The 13,738-nt window shown below is 31.8% G+C and overlaps 1 long non-coding RNA gene across 1 annotated transcript in view; it reads right to left on the bottom strand.

Moving 5' to 3' along the window:
* LOC127705251 (uncharacterized) overlaps positions 1 to 13,738 on the bottom strand; it is a 28,414-nt gene that overhangs the window by 3,327 nt on the left and 11,349 nt on the right. The gene's annotated exons all lie outside the window — the stretch shown is intronic.

Below are 13,738 nucleotides of genomic sequence, written 5' to 3'. Positions count from 1 at the left end.
ACTCCATACTAAAATTTACGACAAAAGAGACGATTTTTCATTCCCTATTGTTAATTTTCCTATTTTAGACGGCGATGTGCCTTTGGCTCCATCATACGGTGTTTATATATCCCAACTCGTTCGGTATGCCCGTATGTGTAGTGATGTCATAGATTTTAACGAACGTAATCAATGCATCACTGGCAGGGATGGGCATGATTACTGACAAATGTAATCGATTAATAATCGATTACTTGAAGGATTTTAGTGTAATGGATTAATAATCGATTACTCAGATTTTTGTATGTAATCGATTGCAATCGATTACTTTGTCAAAAGTAATTACATTACTTTTCGATTACTGTCAATTACATGCTTCAAAATAATATACAAAAATAGTATAGAAAGTTAAACACAATTACCGGTATGTTGCTCAACATATTTATAGTGTAAAATTTAGAACTTTACAAAAACAGCTTTTAAACCAGTTTCCAAATATAATGTTGACAGTTGTTTTCTAGATAGAAGCTCTTACTGAGGATCCGAACTATTTAAAAATTCTTAAGTGAGTGATGATAAATATGAGAACATTCTTGAAATGACATCTACTATTGCATCATTCGCTTCTTTATATTGTATTCTTTCATCAAAATCATACACAATATATATTTTTAGTGTCAAAATGGGATACAAGTATCTATTATCGAACAAGAATTGCCAATACGATTTTGTATACTTTCTTAATTTTTATATTATAACATTATTACGAATCAACAGTTTATCTGTTCTAAGCTAAAGTTCTAACCCTTTTTGAAAATTATACTTTAAGGAATTTTATTACAAATAAGCTTACTACTTTAATGTAGTACAGAACTTAACTTAGGACTATTTTCTTATTTTAAATATAAAAGGTCTTAAATTATTGATGAGCATTAAAAGTCAATTGTTTCAAATGCTGGAATATAGTAAAATTTGTTAAGAGATCTAGTTAATCATAACGCAACTTGAGACAACAGATCTGAATAAGGTATCTGATAAACTCTCAAGTTATATTAATACATTCTATTTTTTCTGTAAGTACTATAAACTGATGAATACATGCAGTTGTCTATTTTCATTTAAACAAGGTTATATTTCTTCAAACTATTTTACTAAAGTAATCGAAATGTAATCGAAAAGTAATTGATAATTTTTGCTGTAATCGATTAAATTACGATTACATGTAATCGAAAATGTTGTCGATTACAGGTTACTGTCGATTACTTGAAAAAATGTAATCAATTACAATCGATTACGATTACAGATTACGATTACCCCATCCCTGATGACTGGTAAATTATTAAGTCAGGGATTTCGTTACCATAAATTACTTAAAATATTTACAAAAAATTTTCATAGATACAAAGATTTGATTAGTAAATTTGGCTGTACCTGTAGAAAACTTATTAAAAATGGTATTTCACATCCTAAATTTTATGGTAATATTGTACTTAAAGCGCGGAAATCATTATGTGATCCGTGTAAATTCATCGAACATTTAAACAAACTTATTAGTAAGGGTTATCGTACCAATGTTGTAATTAAATCTCTGAATATAGTTTACATTGGCACTAATATCGATTTTGTCATTAGCAAATTAAAACATGACTTAATTTGTATTTGCTTTTCAAACGGGATGTATAGAGACATACACACACGTTCATTTTTATCTATAAAGAAGTCACTCCTAACTATCCTACTACCTGACGATACATTTATTTTTGGCATTGCACAAGTCATGTCTTCTTTGACTGTCCATGACGTTAAAATACTAAATCCCTGGGATGTATTTTAGTTGATTTTAGTCTCTGATGCATGATTTTTTATTATTAATTGTTTTGGCTTTTAACTAGCTGTCAGTTACTGCGAGTACTTTCAAATCGTACTTTCTTTTTAATTTGACCTGTTGATACTATTTGTAATGCTTTTTTGTTATTTAATGTTAACATGGATCTTGTCTATATACCAACTGTGATTATTTGGTATTACTACAAATTTTCAATATTTCGTACTATGAACATCCAAATTATTTCATTTTTCCTTAGATGCTGTTCTTGGACCTGTACAGGAAGTTTTAACTAGCACTAGTTGTATAGTTTTATTGTTGATATTCACCCCATATGTACCAAGTGTTAGATTAGTTTTATTGATATTAAAGAAATTTCTTGGTATTCCTAAACGGAAGAATTTATACACACAGAAGAAGAAGTATACTTAACAACAAAATTATTTTCATTCACCTGTGTATGATATGACGCAGGTTTCTTCAAAAGTGATGATTTTCTAAAAATTGTTTGACATTTCACAGTGATATCATACTTTAACTTTGTATAAACCTGTTTATTTACTTTTGACTTTAATTATTTATCCCTTGTAATTTTTTATAAACTGTGTATTTGCATTCAGGTGTCACAGGTCAAATTTATTCGTTCATTGTGTGTTAATTTACGTTTTTTTATTAGGTTAAGCCTTCCAATTGATATTTTATAGTGTGTTTTTCTATGTTGTGATGTTATACTATTGTTTCAGAAGAGGGAGAAGGTTTGGTACCATTAAAACGTTTAATCCCGCTGCAAATGTTTGCACCTGTCCTAAGTAAGGAATCTGGTTACAGTAGTTGTCGTCTGTTTATGTAGATCATGCGTGTTTCTCGTTTCTCGTTTTTATATAGATTAGCCCGTTGGTTTTTCCGTTTGAATGGTTTTACACTAGTAATTTTTGGGGCCCTTTATAGCTTGCTGTTTGGTGTGAGCCAATGCTCCGTGATGAAGGCCGTACCTTGACCTATAATGGTTTACTTTTATAAATTGTAACTTGGATGGAGAGTTGTCTCATTGGCACTCATACCACATCTTCCTATATCTACATAATAAATTAAAAACATAATAAAAGATTATTAAACGATAGGAATAGCCTTCATCGTCAAGCGCCAAAAGCCTCCTTTACTTTTAGCGTCAAATGAGACAAAACAATGATATTCAACGCTTAAAAACACAATATAAAGTTAAAAATCAGATAAAGGTAGCCATATTAGAATTTTTGATTCAATTTTTCGTGTTATGATTGAACAAGATACATAAATAGATCAGCGAACTTTGTAAAAACTAGAACTTCATAATACCTAGTTAAGGATGGACTTAGGTGAAATTAAACAAATCTAGAATTTAAAATTGATACTAGAAGTCAGAAGAGCATTAGTTAAGAAACAAAATAAGCTAAAAAATGTTGATAGATTATGGAGCTCCTTTTAGAGATAATTAATTTATAAAAAATTGCGGGACAAGGCTGACTCGTCTATTACCTTATATTTGCATTGGTATTATTTGAGTCTCAAATAGAAAGAAAAGAAATCTAGAATCTGCTTACATTTTGGTAAATCACTTTTTATATCAGCTCAGTAGTCAGTACTTCGGTACTGACATGATTTATAACAAACCTTTCTAAAATTGTCCGTTTATAAATTTTGAAATTATAAAGAAACTAAGGTTTCAACTCCCTCAGGCAAAGTTGATCTTAGATGAATTTGGCTATTTGTTTTATGTATTTTTGTCATATAGCTCTTCAACTGTTTCGGTACTTATACATCCCTCGGATTTCAAATGTTTGGCTTTGAGCGTTTCTGATGAAGGTAAATCAAGAAAAGCGCTTCGGACGCATGAAATTATTAAACGCGTTGTTTTCAATTTTTTACATCACTGGGTCGATACCTCTGCTGGTGGACTATCAGTCCCCGAGGGTATCATCAGCTCAGTAGTCAGTACTTCGGTACTGACATGATTTATAACAAACCTTTCTAAAATTGTCCGTTTATAAATTTTGAAATTATAAAGAAACTAAGGTTTCAACTCCCTCAGGCAAAGTTGATCTTAGATGAATTTGGCTATTTTTTTTATGTATTTTTATCATATAGCTCTTCAACTGTTTCGGTACTTATACATCCTCGGATTTCAAATGTTTGGCTTTGAGCGTTCCTGATGAAGGTAAATCCAGAAAAGCGCTTCGGACGCATGAAATTATTAAACGTGTTGTTTTCAATTTTTATGAGCTATCGAAGTCTTATATGAAAATAAAAATGGGTGTTATGGGGCAAAATATTTTACCCTGTATTGAAGGAAAAAAACCAAGGAGCCGAACATCTGACACAAATTCCTAAACCTCACCTAAGTACATCCTTAAAGTGAACAAATAAAAACAAAAAATAATGCAAGCCCCTGTTTCTACCTTAATCTTGAAATGAGTTTCTAAGGTAAATAAATTATGACTCCTCGATTCAACAATGATTATATAGGAAACACTAATTGTGTTTGAAACTTTACGCATTGTTCGGAATTCTTTCTATGACGTCATGATTAGTATGAATCCAAATTTTACACCTAATTTAATGAAAATGCAGATTCCAAAAGGTTTGTGGGACCGGAAATGTATACCTCATGCGCCGACAATATAATATTTTTTTTTTACAATTTGTGTGTTATAACAAAAGCAAAAAGAACTATCTGATATGAATATTTAGTTTGTCGAACCCTGCGCTCTATGTTTCCTAGGCCTTATTGTGTTTAAAATCCAGGGGCCTGGTTTTCGAAAGTATCTTATGACTAAGACATGTTTTACGATGGCCTTATGGCATGTCATACAGACCTTCTAAAATTCAAACTGACCACACGCACGATACACGCACGCACGATACACGCACGGTGAATGCACGATACACGCACGGTGAATGCACGATACACGATACACGCACGATGAGCGATGAGCGTTACACGGAGGATTAACGAAAAATGAACGATGAATGATGAACGCACGATACACGCACGATGCACGAAGAATGATGAACACACGATATACGCACGATACACGCACGGTGAATGATTCATTGACGAATGAACGATAAGCGCTTAATACACGGTTCTCAAAGCCATTTTATTTGGAATTGCATTTAAGATTGATGTATGATAATGAAAATCTATAAGGGTATACAAATTTTAGATATCTCGCTTTCTGTGTTGATTGGTCGACAGTTTTACTAAACACTCCATGTATTAAATATATTAATTGTAGTATAGTATTTCCAATATCAATGAGTGTTATCAAATTATAAAACTCATCGATTTTATAATTCTACTTAATATAAATAATTTATAAATTGCTACGTTTTAAAGAGTGGCGATTCCAGCCATTTTTAAAAAGAGGGTTCTCAACCCAGGATAAAAGGGGTGGTTTTAACCATATGTCCCCATTCAAATGCATTGACCCCCGCCCCCTTCTTTTTATATGCCTAAATTTGTAACCTTAACTAATTAATTATCATATGTTTACGTTCCGAAATTTAGGAAATATTTGTATGTTTCGAAGTTTAGTATGATGTCCATTATCACTGAACTAAAATTCATTTTTGTTTAGGGACCAGCTGAAAAACGCCTTCGGTGCGGGATTTTCTACCCATTGGTGGCCTTCGACTGTTTTCTGCCTGTACGTCTAAACACTGCTAAGGACTTATAATATGCCACTAAGGACTAGAAATGACGTGTTACTTGTACTCTGTTTTCATACTATGGTAGAGATAGATAGATTTTTATTACATAAATTCCAATTTTTAAAGAAAAAGAATCACCATTAAATGAGTAGTTGAACAATATTTGGAACGTGCTGGTTTTTCCTTGATATTGCCGAAAATCAGTGATCCGACTGACACGAGCGAACTTACAATACAACTGATTAAACAATCATAATCTCTTTTTTTTTACTTAAGTTACAATGTTCCTTATATTATTAGAATCGTATGAGTTAATTTAGAGCAAAATATATAATTTGTCAGAAAAATCTGATTCATAAAATTAATTAGAAATAGCTAAGAAAATGAAATTTACCAAATAATGAGAAAATTTAAACATTTGTTATACCAAATACTTCATAATATACTTCTGAAACGACTTTTTGTCCTGAATATGCATGAAATTTTTGCCACTGGACGTTTAAACAACCACTGAATAATCAATCAATCAAATTTTGCTCTCAGTAAAAATGAATTAAACAATATAAGCCACAATTGTATCCATCACTTGGTGTCTGTTGTTTGTTTGTACAGTAAACATAATGAATCTTTTTATATTCCTTATACAATTTCAAGTATGTAATAAAATTCATACATATTTTCAAACATCCTGGCATTTCAAATTTCTAGGAGGTGATATTCTCGGGGTTTTACCTGAAACTCTTTGGGAAATGCAATTTTTAATTCCAATTCCAATTCCAAACTGTAAAAGATATCCCAAGGTTTTTTAAAATGCATTTCTAATTTGATAAGGAGATTTGAAGAAAAAAACGATCTCAATGGTAGTTGAAATTATTCAGTGCAATCATTCTGTGTCCGTCGTTGTCTTTCATACATATCAATTGGTGTATCCACTGTTTGCTGTTCGTTATCTGTTGTTTATGGCAGTCAGGCCTCGCGATCGGTCTCCAAATTTAAGCCCCCACTTAGGTAAATTAATGATCATTTATAGGGGGGGGGGGGGGCTTTTTTCTCGGGACAAACATTATTTTCCTTCCTTAAAAACAACTTAACAATTTTCTATATTTTTCATTTAATCATAAACCGATGAATATTAAATGATTTTTAAAGAATTAAAAAAATATTTTTATTCTAATATATCTAAATGTCTGGGTTATTTTCTTATCCAAATAATTATTTTTCATTTTTTTTAAAGGAAAAAGTGTTATCAGTTATGGCCCCCTCATTTTAGACATGACATTTTGCTTGATACTGTATGAAGATTATTCGTTGCAACTTTTATGAAGAAATTACCTACTTTTTTTTAACTAGATGAATATACAACAAAAATACCGTTTTTTCTTCTTGTATCAATTTCTTTTCACAAAAATTAAATATTAACAAAGAATTGTTACACAAATGTAGAGCCCAATTTTATAACGAAGATATTCCCAATCTCTTTACCGAAATCCGCATATCTTTATCTTTTGAAACAAAAAAGTTAAAGATGTCTGTTCAAAGGACAAAAATGTCCAAGAAACCGAAATGTTATAAGTAAAATTTTTTAATGTCGAATAATTCAAACCCATTTGTCTTTTAAATTTAGCACAAGAAGATATAATTTTTATTACATATACAAATTGATTTTGTAAAAATTAGCTTGTATATATGTGAACTTTTGTAAAAAAAAATCACTGTGGTTCTAAAACTGTATCACATGCCCATAATTGTCCTAAAGCTAAACGTCATCGTCAGATTATGAGGGTCTGAATAGGGATTCATTATTTCTGTATTCTATCATTTTAGGCAATTTTTTCTAATCGTTATACCTTTTGTCGATCATTTTTTATTCCATATATTCTAGTACCTCATCATTTTCTTTTCTATAAATTTGTCTGATTATTTTTTGTATTCTTTATTTTTTGGTCAATAATTTTCTATTCTATAAACCCCCATCCACACCCTCATGTATAATGGAAGACGATAAACATTTTAGTATACATACCACCCGTTGTCACTTTCACCTGACATACAAACCACAAATTGTTATTTTTACCTGGACACGGGACTTATATAATTACGTAATAATAACGGATATAGTAAATTCAGTAGAATATAACCTGTATCAACGCACTGGCTTGTTAAATGAATATTGCTCTGGCAACTGTTTATCATATTTTTAGTTATTTTAAAATTGAGAATGGAAATGATGAATATGTCAAAGAGACAACAACCCGAAAAGAGCAGATGACAGCCGAAGGCCACCATATTTGATAAGGTTTTAGTTTCTAATGAGACAGTAACCATCGTATTTTCAGAAAATCTCTAAACGGATAATAAGAGTTTAGCAACCTTGACTGGCTATACAGCCCAAGCACGGTCGGTCTCTAAAAGTTGCCGAATTTAAGAGCCTATATCAAGAGATAGGCTTTACCTAGCTTTAGGTGTTTAAAAAATATCCATTTAAGAACCAAATGTGGCTTCTTTATATTTATACCAAAATTGAGTTCAAGGCAGTATTTTGTCGAAGAGAACAATTACACAAAGTGCAACATGCGAGAAGAGGTTTCATTTCCCTTATTTATTTTTTATTGAAGTGAGTAATCTTTTGAGATTACTTCACGGAAATATATTTTAAATGAAAAGGTACAACTGGATGCATCCCTAAAAAACAAATTTAAATATAGATATATTACCTGAAGATCTGTAAAAGCAGTGAAAGCGCTAGTAAAAGTGATGAATTGAAACCGTTATTATATTTTATTATTTTTCTTATATGTTACCAGCATACGAATTCTACTTAACTTTTACTTTAAAGTAAGTTACCTGACATCTAGAATAAGAGGTTTAAGCATACCCCGCGCTGGTCAACTTTCTGAGTTGTGGGTAAAATTCAATATACATGTAGGACTGTGAAACGGGAAATATACGAAAGATTTGTTTTTACGTACGATGAAGTGTCATTCCCTCAATACATACGGGTCCACCGTGAAACTATTCTTATGATTATATAACGGTAAATGATGATCTCATTAGAGGAACAAATTAAGTAAAGATACATGTTGAAGCAAGAATAATTTCCACATGCAAAACATCAAATAGGACGATCTCTAAATTAGTACGCGGCAACTTTAACTATTACATTCATAGACAATAACACTAGTAAATGCTTTATATACTGACATTGAAACAAATATACTGCTCATAATAATTGCACATCTGTAGACTTTAATCTAGGTATCCCGCGTTATATAAACCATCGCAAACCATCGAACAGCTCATCGCACTTAGGCGCAGACCAGCGCACTTCACGCGTGGCCATCAAACTTTATGATCTCCATTGCACCTCCGAGTCATACACACATATATATTCCGATTTTCTAATAATGGTTTTTATTATTTTAATTCCCGTAGGTATTGCCCAAAGAAATAGGGTTTATTTAAGGGTTTACACATCTTCATAGCTAAAATATTTTAATACTTATATCACGAACAGATATATATGACAAACATTTCTTAAATTGTCAGTATATAAATTTAGATTTTTTTTTAAGAAACGTAGGTTTCAGCTACAGCAGACTAAATTGGCTTTTGATGGATTGAAGGCTTATGTAAAAATAAGAAAATGTGGTATAATTGCTAGTGAGTCAACTATTCAAGAAAGTTCAAATCAAGAGGAATGCTAGCAGTTATATCTATACGACCTTCAATAATGAAAAAATACGGGAACTGTAAAGTCGGTTATTAAAGGCCCCGCCCCGACATGAAAAAAATATGAAACAATTCAATTGAGCAAACTAACGGCCTTCTTTATTTCAAAGCTACATGTATCTTGCCACAAAAAAAAGCCCAAATACATGTATATAACAGAATTGATGTTACGAAAACCACTGAACTACGTGCTTTTGACTTTGGACAAACACATAAATACACAGAATGTTGTGAATGTGTATAGGCCCTTTATTGGTCTACACTCCTATCTATTTTATACATTCTTTGGCTTTAAAATATTTAGCATTAGGCGTTCCTAGTGAAAGTAAATCCAGAAAAGCGTTATAGATGCATGAAATTTATGAAGTGTTGTTTTGTGAGCGGATCAAAACGTAGGGATCGATGTTAATGCCTGTTTTATATGTGCAATAATATCGGCCTTCTAACTTTAGTGAAACTCTGCAGTTGTTCAGTGACGGATCCAGGGGGAGGGTTCAGGGGGTTGGAACCCCCCTTTTTTTGGACGATCAATGCATTTGAATTGGGACATATAGTTGGAACCCCCCCCTTTTTGCCCTGGGTTGGAACTCCCCTTTTTAAAATGGCTGGATCCGCCCCTGTTGTTTCATGTATTTGATATGCAAATTATCACAAAACTAAAAGGATAAGATGGATGAATTAATAGTTGATCGTTTAACGTCCAGTGGCATATATTATAGATTCATTATTAGGGGGAGTACAATAATTATGATATAATGATGAACATTGGCAATCATACCACAACTTTCTTTTTTATAAGAACGTACATGTGTAGATTTTCGTCCTTTACTGTAAACGACAGTGTCCCTGGGAGTCAAAGCCGAAATCAAACTTGTGCAAATTTCTGAAACATACATTTCATTATTTAACCCAATGTAAAGCAAAACAAATGATACCGCTTTGAGCTATAAAACCAAGGCAACCCTTTATACTAGTCAAAAGTTGCTGGATCGTGATAGATGCATACGAAACTTCAAGTAATTGTTTGTATTTTTCAATCTTTTATATCCGATAAAGATGAACACAAAATCTATCGGATAAAAACTACCGATTTTTCTATAAGATAAAATTTATCCTTATTGGAGTCAAATTTGTCATATGGATTCATAAAGGACAAAAAAATGTCCTCAGTAACGGAACAAAAAATACCCCCATGGTAAAATAATCCGTCATTCTTTAATACAAAGTACTATTGTGAATTATATTTTCGGATATTAATCTTTTAGACATACATTAAAAACGGTGTCCTTGATATGCAACCATGAACACAATGAAAAGTGAATCTGTGAAAGTGTTCCATGTTTATTCCATTTAAATAAAGACTTGTTATGATAATACAATATATTTAACTATTTTATCAAAAAATTTGAATAAAAAAGAATATCTTAAACTCGTAAACACAATTTCAAGTTTAAAAAGTTCCTCAATTTAAAATCCCTCTTAAGGAATACGGGATATATTTGCGTGATCTTATACTTGTTTAATTAAAAAAATGCCTTCAAATACATATGTTTATTTGTATTCAATTTTCCACAAAACATATTTAGTTTATTTTAAATGAAAATAAAGAACAGAGAATAAAAACACTGTTGAAGAGAAAATACATATTCGTGTTAAATTCGCCTCAGTTTAATTTGTTAATTCAAGTTTGACATCTAAAATTTTAATCCGCAATCCACATTTACCCGACAATCTTGTATATTGTATTTTCTCAATGGAATAACCTTACCTGCACGTGACCATCAGAAACGAAGACAAAAATTATATTTGTAATGGTATTTATCAAAACTTAAATGTTTAAATATTTAGTAGATTATATGAATTTGCCAAATAAGCGAAGAATTATAATCTTGCATTGTTCAACATTGGAAAAATGACTCAAGTTGAACATTAATCATGTTAATACTGATTCAATATTTTATTAGTCTCACCACATACAAACATAAAATGAGAATCACAGAAATAAACATAAAACATTAAAACATTTGCATTGTATGTACCAATCTTAAAAAGAATAATGAGAGACTTTTAAGACACAATATATTTACTCATTTACATTTAAAATTTACAGTGTCCACCTGTACTATATGAAAATAAAACATTTTTTCTTTGAGAACTAGGAAATAAAATGCCGTTTCTTTTCAATGAAATATTGTTGATGTTTTTGGCAACTATAGCAGCAACATTGCCGTTATTAAATAAAAATATAAATGTTTCGCTATCTGATAATTAAAGGTTAAAATGTTCATTAAAATGTTTAGCTTAATGTATCATAATTTGTCTTAAATCTACATATAATGGGCATTTTAAAATGACATGAAGTTCATCTTCAATAGTAGAGCTACAACACATGTCATCTCGTGGACTTCTTTTCTTTCATACTTTCCAGTTTCTATTTTTAGTGGAGCTACCCCACATCTAAATTTTGCAAAAGCACTGTTGTTTTTAATTGGCGGAATATTTTTTAACAAATAACAGTTGGCCAACAGTATATTTTTAAGCCCATTTCGCTCAGTTGAATAGAAATTCCAATTTTAACTGTTCTGTCGTAGAAATGTCATCATGTTATTGTTTGTACGTAGAACATGTATCATTATATTAAAATGTGTCAGTCCCAGCCAAGATTCACTGAATAACCACGAAATGTTTACAGATGATAAATAAATTTTACACAAAAATTCATGAATCTGTATGAACGTTATGTACGATGAAGTTAATTAAGTGTTCACAAGAAAGTAAGTATGAATGTAAATTTTATTTATAGTCGGAACATATATATACACTTTAACCGTGAGATAAAATATAAGCTTTGATGAGCTCTATAACCGACTATCATATAAAAACCGCAATGAATGAACGTTACCAGATTAGAGATGAACGTTTGACAAATGCACATTATCTGATGTACACAGTTATACACGATTGACGAACGCACGATACACGGTTAAGAATGAATGATTAATGAACGCACGATACACGCACGATACACGCACGATACACGCACCATACACGATTAAGAATACACGATGCACGCACGTTACACGGAAAATACACGGAACGATGAATGATGAGCGCACGATTGGTACACGCACGATACACGCACGATACACGCACGCAACACGCACGATACACGATGAACGCACGGAATAATGGTCAGTTTGAATTTTAGAAGGTCTGTAGTCGTAAGATGTGTATTCAAAAGTGTCCCAAGTTACGATATGTCATAACTTTTATCGTAAACTTAAGACACCTCGCGACATGACTTATGATGGTCTTATGATTATCATAAAAGTTACGACATCACTTCCAATGTTCTAAGGTGATCATTGTCATTTACTGCATATATCGTTGCACATGCAGTCCCTCATGCTCTCTTTCTGGCACTGTTTGTTGATGGGTTGCTCAATAATAAAGGTATATTCTTCTCCGCTTCGTCAATAAAGATTTGAATTTTTCGCGACGTAAAATTTTGACCCCTTTTCTTACTCATGAATATGTTTAATAAATATATATTATATATTATTTCTTTCCTAACGCATGTATGTATAACAGTTTATCAACGGATTTGCTTGAGCATTTCGTTAAGCGGGTTAACGATGTACCAAATTTGAACGTATTCACAATTAAATAACACTCCATGTATAATAAAGCATGAACGCGAAGTTCTAGAATTTTTTTATATATTGTATACAAACTAAATTTGAACAAATTATCAACTCATATTGTAATTCCTTTTCATATATAATTTCAGATAAAAAAAGAAGATGTGGTATGATTGCCAATGAGACAACTCTTCACAAGAGACCAAATAACACAGAAATTAACAACTATAGGTCACCGTACTGCCTTCAACAATGAGCAAAGCCCATACCGCATAGTCAGCTATAAAAGGCCCCGAAATGACAAATGTAAAACAATTCAAACGAGAAAACTAACGGCCTAATTAATGTACAAAAAAATGAACGAAAAACAAATATATAACACAGCAACAAACGACAACCACTGAATTAGAGGCTCCTGACTTGGGAAAGGCACACACATAAAGAATGTGGCGGGGTTAAACATGTTAGCGGGATCCCAACCCTCCCCCTAACCAGGGACAGTGGTGTAACAGTACAACATAAGAACGAACTATAAAAATCAGTTGAAAAAGGCTGAACTCATCAGATAGATACAAATAGAAATACATGTAACAAAAACACAAAGTGGACGTGGCCGGGGACTTTGATTGAGCTGAATGAAATACTATCAAGATGAGTTTCAGAAAAGCCACTGAAAAAATTATTTCCCTTCGGTAAAAGATGTGAAATAGAAGCCTCCACTGCATTCTAAATTTATCTTCTGGGCTCGGAAATCCAAGTTTAAAATAAAAATGACTTTGAGTTAGCTTTTGAAGTATTGATAATAAAATAAAGGATTTTATCAGAGCCTGCACAGAAAACAAAACCCCTGCTGCAAGTTGTGCCTACAGTACAT

Source organism: Mytilus californianus, unplaced genomic scaffold, assembly GCF_021869535.1.
Source record: "Mytilus californianus isolate M0D057914Y unplaced genomic scaffold, xbMytCali1.0.p SCAF_6, whole genome shotgun sequence".
NCBI classification, from domain to species: Eukaryota; Metazoa; Mollusca; class Bivalvia; order Mytilida; family Mytilidae; genus Mytilus; species Mytilus californianus.
Note: the sequence above shows the minus strand (reverse complement) of the source record. Positions and strands in the feature narration are given on the sequence as shown.